Source organism: Scyliorhinus torazame, chromosome 10 (assembly GCF_047496885.1).
Source record: "Scyliorhinus torazame isolate Kashiwa2021f chromosome 10, sScyTor2.1, whole genome shotgun sequence".
NCBI lineage: Eukaryota > Metazoa > Chordata > Chondrichthyes > Carcharhiniformes > Scyliorhinidae > Scyliorhinus > Scyliorhinus torazame.
Genome location: NC_092716.1, coordinates 153,315,032 through 153,330,647, shown reverse-complemented (window position 1 = coordinate 153,330,647; position 15,616 = coordinate 153,315,032). Strand labels below are relative to the sequence as shown.

General features: G+C 42.5%; 1 protein-coding gene across 4 annotated transcripts in view; it reads left to right on the top strand.

Annotated features, from left to right (window-relative positions):
• Nucleotides 1-15,616, top strand: part of prdm11 (PR domain containing 11) — a 202,059-nt gene that overhangs the window by 114,294 nt on the left and 72,149 nt on the right. The gene's annotated exons all lie outside the window — the stretch shown is intronic.

Below are 15,616 nucleotides of genomic sequence, written 5' to 3'. Positions count from 1 at the left end.
AGGGTATAAAATATATGGAAATAGTAGGCAAATGGAGTGAAAAGATATGAAGAAAAACAAAGGGAAAAGAAACAAACTGAAAATGCAGAAAATTTGAAATAATGCAAAACAGACTTACCTGCATTCGGAAATGAGAAGATAGACAAAATTTTCAGTTGTTAGGTATCACTAGCTCCACTTGTGATGGTCGGTAGCGTACCTGAATCTTTGGCTAGGATACTTCAGATGGCGATGTTTCCCTTCGTGCCATCCATGGAGTCAGCAGCAAATACATACCCACCCATACCAACTACCTCGCAGCCATTTCACGCTCCAGTTGTCTGGAGGTGGGACTTTTGCCCCTCAGCCAGGAGGAAGTCCTGTATCAGAAAGCTATCGGCCCCTACAGAGATAAGACCTTTTGGGGGAGTGCTGGTGCTGGAGGCACCCAAATCGCCTTTCCGCCCAAGGCCTAAACAGGGTTAATTTTCAGGTTTACCCATTCTGAACTCTATCCGCCAGTCTGAAAATTGGGGCTGGACAGGAAATGTCACTTGAAGTGGGCAATAGGGAAACTTTTACAATCATACACCCCCATTTACAAACTTGCCATATAATTCTGCCCTTAATTTTTAACTTGTTTTTTTTCCTTTCAACTTCACTGTTTTCAGTAAAGTTCCTGTAAAGAACTTGATTATGCTCCAGTTTCTGGTTCTGACAAGAGTCTCCACCCAAAATGTTAACTTGCATTTTTCCTTACAGGTACTGACAGGAAATGCTGTGTCTTTGCAACATTTTCTGCTTTTATTTCATTTTTTTCATGATTGCATTATAAAAATTTTAATTTGTTGGAAGAGTAATTACAACAAACATGCTTAGACCATAAATGTCTAGAAAGATTTTCAGTGTTTGCATTATTTTTAAATTGATTTAACATTAAAGAAAGCCCTCCAATTAAAAAAACCCAGCTTGTATTAACATAGTGGTTTCTCACATCTTTTAGAATAATCTGATGTGTTTAATCTTGGATGAATTATATTGTGTATTTGCACATTTATATTGTAAATGTGCCAGCTGTTTTGTTCAAAGAAAGATTTCATGTCTGAAAATCCCCTGCAGCCACTTACTTGTGAGTCAAAACTAGCTTTTGAAGTTAATACCTAAATCTGAAGAAGTAAGCTAACAACAAGGTTTTAATGATTTGGAGCTAAAGCTAAAACAAAAGTGGAAATCCAATGTTCATAAGTTTTATTTACAGCCTGCATCAGGTGTTGATCTTGATACTGAAAATATGTTATTAATCGGACACAGTGGCGAATTGTAAATGGTTGTAATTTCTAATTTAATTATGAGAAATTTCAAAATCTAATCAAATTACTTTTTAAACATTCACCAACATGTTGCACATTGCCATAGTTGGGTGTAGTTTTACCCGTCATTTTGCATTGAAATATAGTTTTAGTATCAGGTGGGTCATTTTATGGGGCAGAGGAGGAAGCCATAGAAGTTACCTGGTAAAGAGCAACTAACTTAGAACAAGTGTGTAATTGTACAATGTAACTACTCTCCTTAACTGAATGCAATACTGTTCCACGGTGTTTTTTCTGGATGCGTTATAATTAAGTATCTGAATTAAGGAATGAGAAAGAAAAGGACAGTATGGTATTTTCTGTAATTCCATAAGCTGTAAAAATTCCATACTGAATTTACTTTTGCCAAGTCAGTACTCAGCCATAAGGAAGGGACAGTAAGAAGTCTTACAACACCACGTTAAAGTCCCAACAGGTTCATTTCAAATTACTAGCTTTCGGGAGCACAGCTCCTTCATCAGCTGTGCTCTGAAAGCTAGTGATTCGGAACAAACTTGTTGGACTTTAACCTGGTGTTGTAAGACTTCTTACTGTGCCCACCCCAGTCCAACGCCAGCATCTCTACATTAAGGAAGGGAAATTAAGAAACAATTAACCAATTTGTTCCAGCGGATTAGAATAATCTAAATCCAAAATGAACATATTCTGAACTATTGTGATATGAATTAATTAGATGAGTTAATGGCACAACTATCAATATTATTTTAAGACATTCTTCTTGAAAAGAAAAAGGAGTATGCCAATGATACAACAACCCGATGCCTGGAGGTCCATGTGTGTTATGGAAGATCCCTGATATGGTGTTGCCCATTGGGTAGATTACATTACTTCTGTGTGGTTTTTGACCAAAGCATTTCTCTGGTTCAGGCCATATTCAGTCTTTAACCCCTCTCATGAAACTGCTCTGTATCTGCTTGCATCATATCTTTCTTTATCTTTACTTTTCCTGTTGCTAAGTAGTGTGCAATAATGTAGCACTGCTATAGAGCACCATGCTAATGAACTGACTAGTTACACAATGTTCGAATGACCTGTTTAAATCTAATGTTTTGTCTGCTAGCATATACTTGTCATTGATGCAAAGTGTTTCACATAAATACGTTAGGACTGACCCTTCTTCCTCCCTACACGGAATAAAATGTACGTACTCGGTAGTCCCTGTGTTTTCATTGTAACAAAGCAATGCAGAATGCAATGGGAATGCCTAAGTTAAAAGTGGAGGATATTTGCTTTTTAATCTAGTTAAAGATATCTAAACATGTGATCCTTCACAACAATACATCTGGCCATCAGCAATCTTTGTGACCTTACCAGATCTAGTTTGATCAATTCCAATTCGGTCTCCAAAATGAGCATGCAGAAAAGAAAGAAGATCTTTCTGCTCTCATTGCTTCATGCTATTTTATGATGGGACTAATGTATGTCTTACTGATTCATCACTTCCTAATTATTACGAGCTCATAAATCTTTTGGTAAGTGAACAATATTTTTCTGTAAATGGGTAAGATGTTAATTTGAAAGAATCAGGCACATTTTTGGAGGAGCTATTTTGGGCTTTGATGCTGGTGAGCCATAAGGCAAGAAAGGGGTGCTGATAATCCGGTTTATACAAGGAGCCCTTTTCTAACGTGATCTTTTGAACTTACTAATGCATTTGTGCAATGCTGCTGTTGAGTTTTGCTCACACCAAACAAAAAGAAAATAAAAATCTGGAAGTGCTGTCAGACACCAGAGGAGTGAAGATTCTGACAGCTGTATTTCAGTTTCTGAGATCCTACCGGAAGAGATGGAGTGACAATGGCAATTGTGAAGGTAAGAAATTTACATTTTTGCTTGATTTTTCTTACTTATTGAAATATTGTGTTGATTTGGAAGAAAGATTATAATAATAAATTTTACAGAATTAAAACCAAAGATTTCTAAGCAAAAAGTTATCTGTGGAAACCATAACACGCAGTTAATCAAAGTATACAGTGGGAGATTGATGGCACATGTGGTTTATTATATATGTGGGATAGATTTCAAAATTGTATTTTAAAAAGCCACGCCCTGGATTGTGAAGGATGCATCTCATGAATGGGACTCTGCAATCCCTCATTGTCTTTTCACATAGAAATCGACTGAACTGATTTTTGCTAGCAAGTGCCATGTATACAGTTTCAATACACCTTTTTAAAATGTTTGCTTCCTGCAGTGAGGAAGAGATGATGTTGTGAAGTGAATAAAACTTCACTAAGAACATAGGAATCTATAGGACCAGAAAGGACCATTGCAATCCATATGGCTGATAGCAAGATTTTTAAAAACTGCCTCATATTTGTCTCCTGCTACTTATGCCTTAAAATGACCCACCTTCCCCTTGAATTTTCCAGCACCATTTGTTCCATTGCCCCTGACCAATGTAGTTTACATATTCACCACCCTCTAAAATAATAACATCTGAACTGTTCATATTCTGCATTCTGTGCTTGGGTTTTTTATTTCTTGTTTGTGGTTATGTAGAGCAATTAAAAAGGATTTCATTTATCTATGCCCCTTAGATCCTCAACAGCTTTAATAAGGTTTCCCTTCTTTTCTCTGGTAACACTTAGACTTTCTTGTGTATCTCCTTGTAGCTCTGTTGCTTAATTTCCTAATATCCTTTACTTGATCTCCTCTGCACCCTCCTCAAATTTGGAACAACCAGAATTTTACACCATGCTTAGAACTGGTTGCTCTCTGCAGGCTTGCGATCATCCTCTTTAAGGGATTATATTAATATCCTTGCAGTTGAAGCTTGTTACATGAGCTTTTTCTTTTAATTAAATTTAGCTATTCTGCAGAATAAAAACGATCTATATCTGACTGTATCTAGGTTGTAGGGAAACACAGAGCCTTGAGCCCTCAAAACCTTAAGGGTTTGGTACTTTTGTTAGGAAATGGATTCAAACCTGAAATTTCTCTGTCTGATGAGTTTATATCAAAATTGTCCCTTTGGGGGGAATAGCACAGAACGAAAAGCAAGCATTGTGCTCTAAGAAGGAAAAGCTAAACGGCCATGCTCATGGATATCTTAGAAACTGTTTTTGTCTGGTAGTGGTATTACCATACCAATTTTCTTTCTAGTGCACGTCACTGGATTGTAGAACAACTTTTCACTTTGTATTTTGTGACAGTACTAAGTAGTCTTTAGTCAAAAGAAAGAAAACAAATCAACAATAGGACTCTTGAAAGAGAAATGAAGAGAAATAATGATTTATTGAAATCCTCACTTAAATATAGATTTAATATTTATTAGTTGGCTTTGAATCATTCTTGCACTGTTTATGAACATGTACACAATGACCCGTAACTTCCTCAAGAGTGGCAATCTCCGACATATTGCTGTTCTTGACAGACTTACCAAATTCCAAAGTTCTTGTCTCACCTAACCTTCCTCAATCAGGTTGGGTGAGACAGGAGCAATAAAGTGCGCCCCCGGCAGCATCAGCGCAAAGTAAATAGGTCGCAGGGAGGTAAGACCCGTCCCCTTTTTTACAGCACCAACTGCCATAAAGGAGGTGTATAATGGGACGATTTAAAGGCAGATGGTAAGTTTCAAAGTTAAGTGGATCCGAAAACGGGGTGTGGAGGGATAACAGTCTGGGAGGAGATGTGGGGAGGGTTGGAATGGAGGGGGAGTGGCCAGTCTGGGAGTGGAGGTGGGTGGGGAGAGTAAATCTGCAGTGGGGGGTCCCCTGCGGGGGCCATGTGTGTGGAGGGGTATCACATGCAAGTCTGGGTGTTTAAATTGTTACTCAGGAGTTGGAATTGATTTTTTTCCTCTAACTCTTTCAGAGTAAATATCAGGGTAAAACTGGCAGAACCATCCAAAGTTAGCCATTTATATTGCTTCTGTCGGATGGTTCTCAGTCCAGAGCAATTGTCCAGAGGAAGTTAGCACTTCTGTGCAATCACCAGGTGAACCCTAATGTGGGAACTTCCGAGAAGGATTCCCCAGTGCATGATAGGGGTACCCCCTAAATGTAGTGCTGGGAAACCAGGAAGTTATGGGCCTATATTTTTGGAGGGCATTGAGATACTACTGCGCCTAGAATTTTAAACCAAAAAAAATTGACTGGCAACTGGGCATTGCAATGTAGTAGAATACTGCCTCATGCTTGTATTTTCCCACGTGGTGAAATACTGATTTCAATCAAGTGGGGAGACCATTTAGATGGGTGAAGTCAGAGGGCATTTCAACCAGCACTTCCATGATATACCTCATAGTAACTTGCATTGATGAAATCCTGGATGATGTTAGCTCTCCACCATGCAATGCGGGTGGCACAGTGGTTAGCACTGCTGCCTCACAGCTCCAGCCTTGGGTGACTGTCTGTGAAGCATTTACACTCTCCCCGGGTCTGTGTGGGTTTCTTCTGGGTGCTCCGGTTGGTCCCACAGTCCAAAGGTGTGCTGTTTAGGTGGATTGGCTATGCTAAGTTGTCCCTATCCAAAGATGTGTCGTTAGGTGGGGTCATGGGGATAGGGCGGGGGATTGGGCCCAGGTCGGGTGTTCTTTCAGAGGGTCAGTGCAGACTCGATGATCCGAATGGTCTCCTGTTGCACTGCAGGGATTCTATGGTATTTTGTGTCCCAGCTAAAAACTGATGGAGCTGAGCAAGTAAATGGCAGCAACAAGTGGCACAGAGACTGTAACCCAGAACCACCCTTTTTATTCCAGCGTTCAACCACCTCAGCTACCTGACCGAACAGAACTTCGACAAGTAGTGTATGCCTGCAGTGATTCATTAAAGTAAGAGAATTGTGCCAAAGACCGCTAAACCCGTCTTTGCCTTATAAAAGTAAAATAAAGATTTTCCAAGTTTTAAGTACAAAATCTCTCTAACCCATATATTGTCACCAAAAACTTTTGCAGACTACAACGTATGCAAGCCGTTTTAAACATTATTCTTTTACATAGCCCACGATTGATGAGAGTCAAACTTATATATCAACGGATATTTAAAATGCAGTTATTTCTAATAGTTTATAATGCACATTCACAAATACAATGCAGATTATATTACGCAAGGATGTTTGTGAAGCAAATCAAATGGCGAATAATAATGTACGATTATGGTATATACGAGGTACACATAATTGTATTATTTCTTTTGCCACGGCCCATATGCAGTACTCTCACCATAGTGGTCCACAGACCATGGGTTGAGAACCACTGCCCTAACCAGTATCCTACCCCATTACTCAATTATGTAATTTGTGAGCAGTTACCTAGTGGTTTCAGTAGCAGTGAATTGCTAATCTAGGTTAAGCATTTTTAATCTGTGAAAATACTTCACAATTATTCTTTCCCATCCACACCACAAAAATAAGAAATTAGCCCATTCATATTTTTTAAATTGTACTTTTTTTTAAAAGTATTTTATTACAAACATGTATCAAAACAGGTTATAGCGAATAAACACCCCAGGAAACATACTTCCCAACAATCAACTATGCAGTCTGTACAGATTCCCCCCCCCCCCTCCACCCCCGAAGAACAGCTCCTCAAACCCGTTCACAAACGTCCCCCACCTTTCCTCAAACCTCCCTGAAGAGCCCCTTAACTTATACTATATCTTCTCTAACTGCAGGAAGTCGTACAGGTCACCCAACCAAGCCGCTATCCCAGTGGCGATGCCGACCGCCCCTCCAGCAAAATTCGCCGCCGTGCAATCAGAGAGGCGAAGGCCACGACACCCGCCTTCCTCATCTCCATGAGCCCCGGCTTCTCTGAAACCCCAAATATCGCCACCAAAGGGTTGGGGTCCACTTCCTCTTCCACTACCCTGGCTAAGACCACAAACACTCCCACCCTGAATCTTCCCAATTTTTTTGCAACCCCAAAACATGTGCGTGTGATTCACTGGCCCCCGCCCACACCTCTCACACTCATCTGCTACCTCCTGAAAGAACCCACTCATTCTCGCCCAAGTCATATGCACCCTGTGCACCACATTAAACTGTATCAGGCTCATCCTTGCACAAGAGGTGGTCCAGTTTACCCTACGCAGTGCCACACTACATATTCCCCAATTGATCTCCCATCCCAACTCCGCTTCCCATTTCTCCTTGATCTTCACTACCCGCTCACTTCCCTGCTCCCCCAGCCACTTGTTTAAATTGTACTTTTATGTGAAATGTTACTATAGAACTACCAACAGGAGTTGCAATGATCGGTGACAGTTAATCATATAAACCTATGTTAATATTATTGCAGTTTCAGATTATAATTCTGAAATAATTAAGTTTAATGCTATTTTAATAATGAAATTTAACAGTTGGTAAGAGTTAGACCTTTCTGATTGCTTTTACTTTAATTCCATATATAATATATATATCTATATTGTACAAGGATACTCTTGTCAGGCGATTAAATTAGTTGCACATATAAGCTAAATGCAATCAAATTAGATATTTAAAATCCTAAACGTATTGCTAATCTTATAATATATATAGTATGTATATCTTGATGCTAGGTAATTTAGAACCATAGAAAAGTTACAACACAAATAGGCCATTCAACCTATTGTGTCTCTAATGGCTGATTTCCCCCCCCCCCCCCCCCTTCCAGCACGTGGTCCATAACCTTGCAAATTTGCAGCACTTTGGGTGTTGATCAAGGTACCTTTTAAATGAGTTGAGGGTTTCTGCATCCACCACCAAACTAGGCAACAAATTCTAAACATTCACCACCTTCTGGGTAAAGCTTTTGTACATGTCCTCAATAATCCTTCTACCAATCACCTTAAATCTGTGACCCCAGATGATTGACTTCTCCGCTAGGGGAATCCGGTATTTCCTGTCTACGCTTTCCAGGCCCCTTGTAATCTTGGACACCTCAAGTAAGTCACCCTTCAGCCTCCTCTGTTCCAAGGAAAACAATCCTAGCCTAGCCAAGCCAATCTTCCCTCATAGCTGCTGTTTAACCATTATGTCCTTCTGTAATGTGGCGACCAGAACTGTACACAATATTTCAGCTGTGCCCTAAACAGTGCTTTATTTGGTTCTAGTATTGCATTCCTGCTTTTGTGTTCAATAAAGGAAAGCATTCAACATGTTTTCTTTACCACCTTATGCACCTGCCCTGCCACTTTCAGGGACCTGTTGACATGCACTCATAAGGCCTCTCACTTACGCCACCCCCCTCAATATCCTCCTGTTTATTGTATATTCCCTTGCTTTGTTTGGCCCCACAAATGCACACTTCTCTGGATTAAATTCCATTTGTCACTTTTCTGCCTACTCAACCAAACCATTGATATGATTCTGGAGTCGACATTTATCATCTTCACAACTACATGGCCAACCTTTGTGTCATGTGCAAATTTCCCATCATGCCTCCCACATTTAAGTCCAAATATATATATATATATATATATACTGAGCCCTGTGGAAAGCCACTGGAAACCGCTTAAATTTGGATCCAAATGATCACGTTCTTCCACATCCCATGATTTGATTTGATTTGATTTATTATTGTCACATGTATTAGTATACAGTGAAAAGTATTGTTTCTTGCATGCTATACAGACAACGCTTGCCGTACATAGGGAAGGAAGGAGAGGCTGCAGAATGTAATGTTCCAGTCATAGCTAGGGTGGAGAGAAAAGATCAACTTAATAAGAGGTAGGTCCATTCAAAAGTCTGATGGCAGCAGGGAAGAAGCTGTTCTTGAGTCAGTTGGTACGTAGCCTCAAACTTTTGTATCTTTTTCCTGACGGAAGACGGTGGAAGATGTCAGGGGTACGTGGGGCCTTAATTATGCTGGCTGCTTTTCCGAGGCAGCGGGAATTGTAGACAGAGTCAATGGATGGGAGGCTGGTTCGCGTGATGGACTGGGCTACATTCACAACCTTTTGTCGCTTCCTGAGGTCTTGGGCAGAGCAGGCTCCAGACCATGCTGTGATACAACCAGAAAGAATGCTTTCTATGGTGCATCTGTAAAAGTTGAGAGTCGTGGCTGACATGCCAAATTTCCTTAGTCTTCTGAGAAAGTAGAGTCGTTGGTGGGCTTTCTTAACTTTAGTGTCGGCATGGGGGGACCAGGATAGGTTGTTGGTGATCTGCACACCTAAGAACTTGAAACTCTCGACCCATTCTACTTCATTCCCATTGATGTAAATGGGCATGTTCTCCACTACGCTTCCTGAAGTCGATGACAATCTCCTTCGTTTTGTTGACATTGAGGGAGAGATTATTGTCGTCGCACCAGTTTACCAGATTCTCTATCTCATTCCTGTGCTCTGTCTTGTCATTGTTTGAGATCCGACCCACTACGGTGATGTCATCAGCAAATTTGAAAATCAAGTTGGAAGGGAATTTGGCCACACAGTCATAGGTGTACAAGGAGTATAGCAGGGGGTTGAGGACAAACCGGTGTTGAGGATGATCATGGAGGAGGTGTTGTTGCCTATCCTTACTGATTGTGGCCTGTGGGTTAGGAAGTTCAGGATCCAGTCGCAGAGGGAGGAGCCGAGGCCCAGGCCACGGAATTTGGAGATGAGTTTCGTAGGAATAATGGTGTTGAAGGTTGAGCTGTAGTCAATAAATAGGAGTCTGACATAGATGAATTTGTTATCTAGGTGTTCCAGGGTTGAGTGCAGGGCCAGGGAGATGTCGTCTGCTGTGGACCTGTTGCAGCGGGAGGCGAATTGTACTGGATCAAGGCAATCCGGGAGGCTGGAGTTGATTCATGCCATGACACGCACTTCATAATGATGAATGTCAGAGTCATTGGACGATAGTCATTTAAGGCACGCTGCTTGGCTTTTCTTTGGTACAGGGATGATGGTTGTCTTCTTGAAGCAGATAGGGACCTCAGATTGTTGTAAAGAGAGGTTGAAGATGCCTGCCAATACCCCCGCCAACTGATCCGTGCAAAACCTGAGTGCTCGTGCGGGTACCCTATCCGGGCCAGTGGCTTTCCGTGCGTTGACCTTCGAGAAGGCTGCTCTGACATCTGCAGTGGTGACCTCAGATATAAGTTCATCCGAAGCTTCTGGGGTGGAGGGCGTGCTCTTGCTGACCTCTTGCTCAAAGCATGCTCAGAATGCGTTGAGCTCATCAGCGAGGGGCGAGTTGGAGCTGGCGATTTTACATGTCTTCATCTTGTAGCCCGTTATGTCTTGCAGACATTGCCATAGTCGGCGGGGGTCCGTGTGGCTAGCCTGGAACTCAAGCTTGGTTCGGTATTGTCTTTTGGCATCTTTTACTGAGCTTTTACTTTTCTGATCATTCTGCCATGTGGAACCTTGCCAAATGTCTTACGAAAATTCAAGTACACAAAATCCACTATACTACCTTCATCAATATTCCTTGTTTCTTCTCAAAACATTTTATTCAAACACAATCTTCTCCATGCTGACTATGCCTGATTAATTCATCCCTTTCTAAGTGACAGTTTATCCTGAGTCAGAATTTATTCTGGCGACTTCCGGTGATGGCACGTTTCCCTAGGGTTGATGCAAAAGAAAAGGTTAGAAAGAGCTAGATGGATGTGGCTAGTGAGAGGTATAAGGAAGAGGTTGAAGACCTTGGCTGGATTTTTGTCTGTGAGTTGGGTGTGCAGAGTCAGGAGAATTCCCAGCTCTGTCAACCTGACTTCTAAAAATGGCTGCCAGGACAACAGATTTCAGTCTGGAGGGGATGGCTATGTAAGGAGATGGGGCAGGCAATCCTGGAAGTAGTGAGGAGGATGTTGGATGCAGAAGTGGGCTGGTTAGGAAGGCCTGCATCGAGGTTTTAGTACTGTTTGGTCCAAAATTAAGACAAGAATAAACAATTAAATATCCCTCCAGGCTTCAACTCTCATCCCTCTCACCCAGCAAACATGTTCCCCATGTTAAGCCATGCCTTCATACGCTTTGTGCCCATCACCATGGCCCCTCATACCCTCCATGCCAATCTTTGCCCTGTACTCACCCCAAGGCCCTTTGTAGCTCCATGCCAACTCATGCCCTCTACCCTTTGCCCTTACACCTACCTTGCTAAGTCACCCAATATCCACCTTGGACAAACCTTGGGACCAATACAGAGATTAGGTAAATGAAAGTTTTAAGTGTCTGTTGCATATTTCACTACATAGGAACAAAACACACATCCATAAGAAGCCATTTACAACATTTACATACCTTCAACTACATGGGGCCTTATAGCAACAAATATTTAATTCAAGTGCACAATCCCTGATAATAACAAGCACTGGAATTCATAGTCCCACTTCAAAGAGTCTCTTGTAGCTATCAATCAAACTGAAATACCATAATATGATACAGTTGTGTCATCAGTCATGCAGAATTAATCCAGTAATGGAGGCCCTCAGGCTGTCAAGAGACAGAGTGAAACAGCAAGCATTTGTTTTCAACACTCCAGATATTTTTTCAAAGATTTAATGGGCACTACTTTTTAATGCATTGATAACTCCCTTTTTTTCTTTGTTTAGTCAATTAAGAGGCAATTTAGTGTGGCCAATCCTGCACATCTTTCGGTTGTGGGGGTGAGACCCATGCAGACACGGGTAGAACGAGCAAACTCCACACAGTGACCCAGGGCTGGGCTATCCCTCCAGGCCTCGGGTCCTCGGTGTCATGAGGCAGCAGTGCTAACCACTGTGCTGCCCCGTGATAACTCCTTTCGATGGGTGCTTTTGACAGGTCCTCTTGACAGTTTCTTTTGACAGGTCTGGTGATAGTTCCAGTGAGCCTGACGGTGAATGAATTGATGCACATTTAGGCTTATTTATAACAATTCCAAAGTTATTTATAACAATTCCTCAAAAGGCATCTGATCTCTCCCAAAGTTGTCCCAGGACCATATCCAAAGGTGCACCTTACATCTCCTGGCTACCCAAAAAAATACACAAAGTTAGACCTGCTCTGCATGCTTTGTGTTTCACATCCGAGGATAGTAAAATGTGACTTCAGTGAAGGTAGCTGATGATTTAAATGATCACCTTCCTCTTAATACTGTGCATGTGTGGAAAGCGAATCAACCCCATTCTCACCCCATGAAAACAGAAACCACCATGCTTAGAGGTGGAGCTTCAGATTTTTGGGTAATTCTGCCATTTTTGCCATGATACATAGGCTGTCCGTCAAAAATCCGGACTCTTTTCTGTGATTGAAACTATTAGTATAGAGAGGCCACGTGCAATGCTATGGTTAACTGGTACCCCGTGAATATAGATACATTCAAATTAGAGGTGAGAAATGTTCTGACAGTGCCTTAGCTGCTGGGGCTATAGATGTGCCATGCCAAAGAAGGCAACCTATCATGGATCAATGATATAAGATGTAAGGTTAGCAGGTGGGAATAAGCTGGGTAGAGTTTGAAATAAAATGAATTAATGGTCTATTGAAGAAATGAGCTTGATTGGCTTAATGGCTAATGTTCTTCATTCACTTACATATGTGACTATGTTAGTTTAAGCTTAAAGAAGTTGAATTGTCTTGGAGTTTCTCCTGTTCCCCAACCACAGTTTTGTTTAACGCTCAGTGGAAACCCTGTTTATGTGTGCAAATGAGGTTTTGATTGAATTTGCATTGAAGTGACAGAACAGGCACAGCTCTGATGATATGCACTGCCATTGAAGCAATCTGAGGTTGTAGTTTGCATATGGAGATGTACCCTGCTGTTCATCATCAGTCATCATGATACAAAACAAAAACAAAGTCATTGTGATACTATTGATTGCCTTATTGATCTACTGAAATCCCTTTTGAAAGAGACATTTCTTAAGCGGCAAATTGAGGAGATACTGGGTGCCTTTCAGAAACAATGGAACATCAGATAAATCCCAGACACGAGTGCCTTGATCATTTATCCCTTTGATTATAAAACAAAGCAGGGTACCTTTCAAGGTGAGTGGTTTTCATTGAAATAAGTTCTGAAGAATCCGCAGGACATTAGACCAGAGTAATAAAAAAAAAATCTCTTTCCACTCAGTAACTTTACTGCTTCACTGTACAGTTGACTCTCTGGGGGAGAAAGCAACTCACAGCCACCCATTCTTCCTCATCTGAATTGTGGTGGGCGCCATATTGACTCAAGGTGTCCAGGGCTTATGCCATGATATGTTCTTAATCCACTTACATATGCAACTAAGTTAGTTTAAGCTTAAAGAAGTTGAATTGTCTTGGAGTTTCTCCTGTTCCCCAATCACAGTTTTGTTTACTGCTCAGTGGAAACCCTGTGTAAATGAGGTTTTGATTGAACTTGCATTGAAGTGACAGAACAGGCACAGGTCTGATGATATGCACTGCCATTGAAGCAATCTGAGCAGATGGAGGCATTAAGCTCCTTAAATATGCAAACTGGGGTCTCTAAAATCCAAGAGCAAATGGGCAAAGCTTGCAATACATGGGCGGAATTCCCCCCCCCCCACGCCAGGTGGGAGAATCGGCGGGGCACCGCCCCGCCGCCCGCACGCGATTCTCTCCCCCGCCCCCCCCCGCCAAACTGGTGCAGTGGGAATCACAGCTGGTCGCTGGGAGAATCGCCGCTTGCCGTTTGTAACGGGCAAACGGCGATTCTCCGGCCCGGATGGGCTGAGCGGCCTGCCCAATACGACGGGTTCCCACCGGCGCCGTCCACACCTGGTCACTGCCGGCGGGAACAGCGCGGGAACACTGTGGGGGAGGCCTGTGGGGGGGGGGGGGGTTCCTGCACTGGGGGTGGCCTCAAATGGGGTCTGGCCCGCGATCGGTGCCCACCGATCGGCGGGCCGGCCTCTCTGAAGGAGGACCTCCTTTGTCCCGCCACCCCGCAAGATCCATCTGACATCTTCTTGTGGGGCGGCCTCGGGGAGGACGGCAACCACGCATGCGTGGGTGACGCCAGTTACGTGGCGCCGGCCACGTCGTTTACTCGGCGCCGCTTTTACGCACCAATGCCTGGCGCGCATAAATGACACGACGCCGATCTTAGCCCCCCCCCCGGGGCAGGAGAATAGAGGGCTGGGAGCGGGCTCTGACGCCGGAGTGAAACACTCCGGTTTTCACTCCGGCGTCGGCACATAGACTCCCGATGGGAGAATTGCGCCCAGTGTTCTTTGCCCAGTTGCACCAGATATTGAGCAGCCCAACAAGCAAGCGTTGAAAGGACCAACGGCATCTTCCTAAAAAAGCAGTCCAGTAATTTTTTAGGGCCCCTCCTCGACCCATATTAAAACAACAGAAAGCTGCCGACGTATTTTGGATACCTTTTGAGATTGCCTCTCTCCCTGTCCCAGTTCGCCCCTGAAATTGCTGGCCAATTCAGCAAATTTCATTCAGGCCTCAGGATCGCATGGATTGGCACATTGAGTGTTAATGCCTTTGATTTGTGACAATTCTGGGTGCAGAACAATCTTTTTGGCCTCTGCCACTATTTCTAATACTGACACATAACCTAACATTTTATGATTCAGTAGGTTATCACGGTGTGTATGGGTGGGCTATGATATTTTAGAAAGTTATTCTTTGTTTCCAAAGAAATTTTGTTCAAGTCTGAGCGTACTTCTGATGTGATAGTTTGACCATCACACATTTAATTTGGTGGCGGGTGCATTTAATCGAGCAGGCGGTTGACAGGTCAGAACCCCGCCACCTTCCTAGCTCTGCCCTGAATACGTCCATGGTGGGAAGATTTGTGGACAGCCTTCCTATCCCACTGCCAATTGAGGCCCTTAAGTGGGCAGTTAAAGACCATTTAAGGGCCTCACAACATACCACTGGCACTCCTGCTGAGAGCCATCCCTTTATCTTGCTGCAGATGGTACAGCAAGCCTTCCCAAAAGGAGGCAATGCGGGATCTTGCCAGCTCCAGCCAATAGGGAAAGTCCATCCCTCCATTAAATATTGCCCCATATATTTTTATGCAGAATGGATTACATTACAACTATGCACCTTGAATGATTTATCCTCTTCATATGATTCAAGCACATATATTACTTTTGGATTATATGTCTGGTTATGGCATTGTGAATGACCAAGTCTTGAACGTTTGAACTTTCTTCCCAAAAAGGAAATGAGCTGATCATCCAGTGTTATGTGTAATATCAGAAAGAATGTCTAATCTTGTTGACAATTAATGCTGCCTCATTTTTTGCGGTCGATTTTAAATAAGCCCCCTTTGATCAGGTCATGCTACTTCTTGCCGATGGTGTAACCCTCTGGTGTTACACGTTTAAATATGGAAATAACTATTTTGGTTTTGCGAATAAGATTGTTAAATTATTTAGTTGGTTGACATTCCTTTAGATGGCT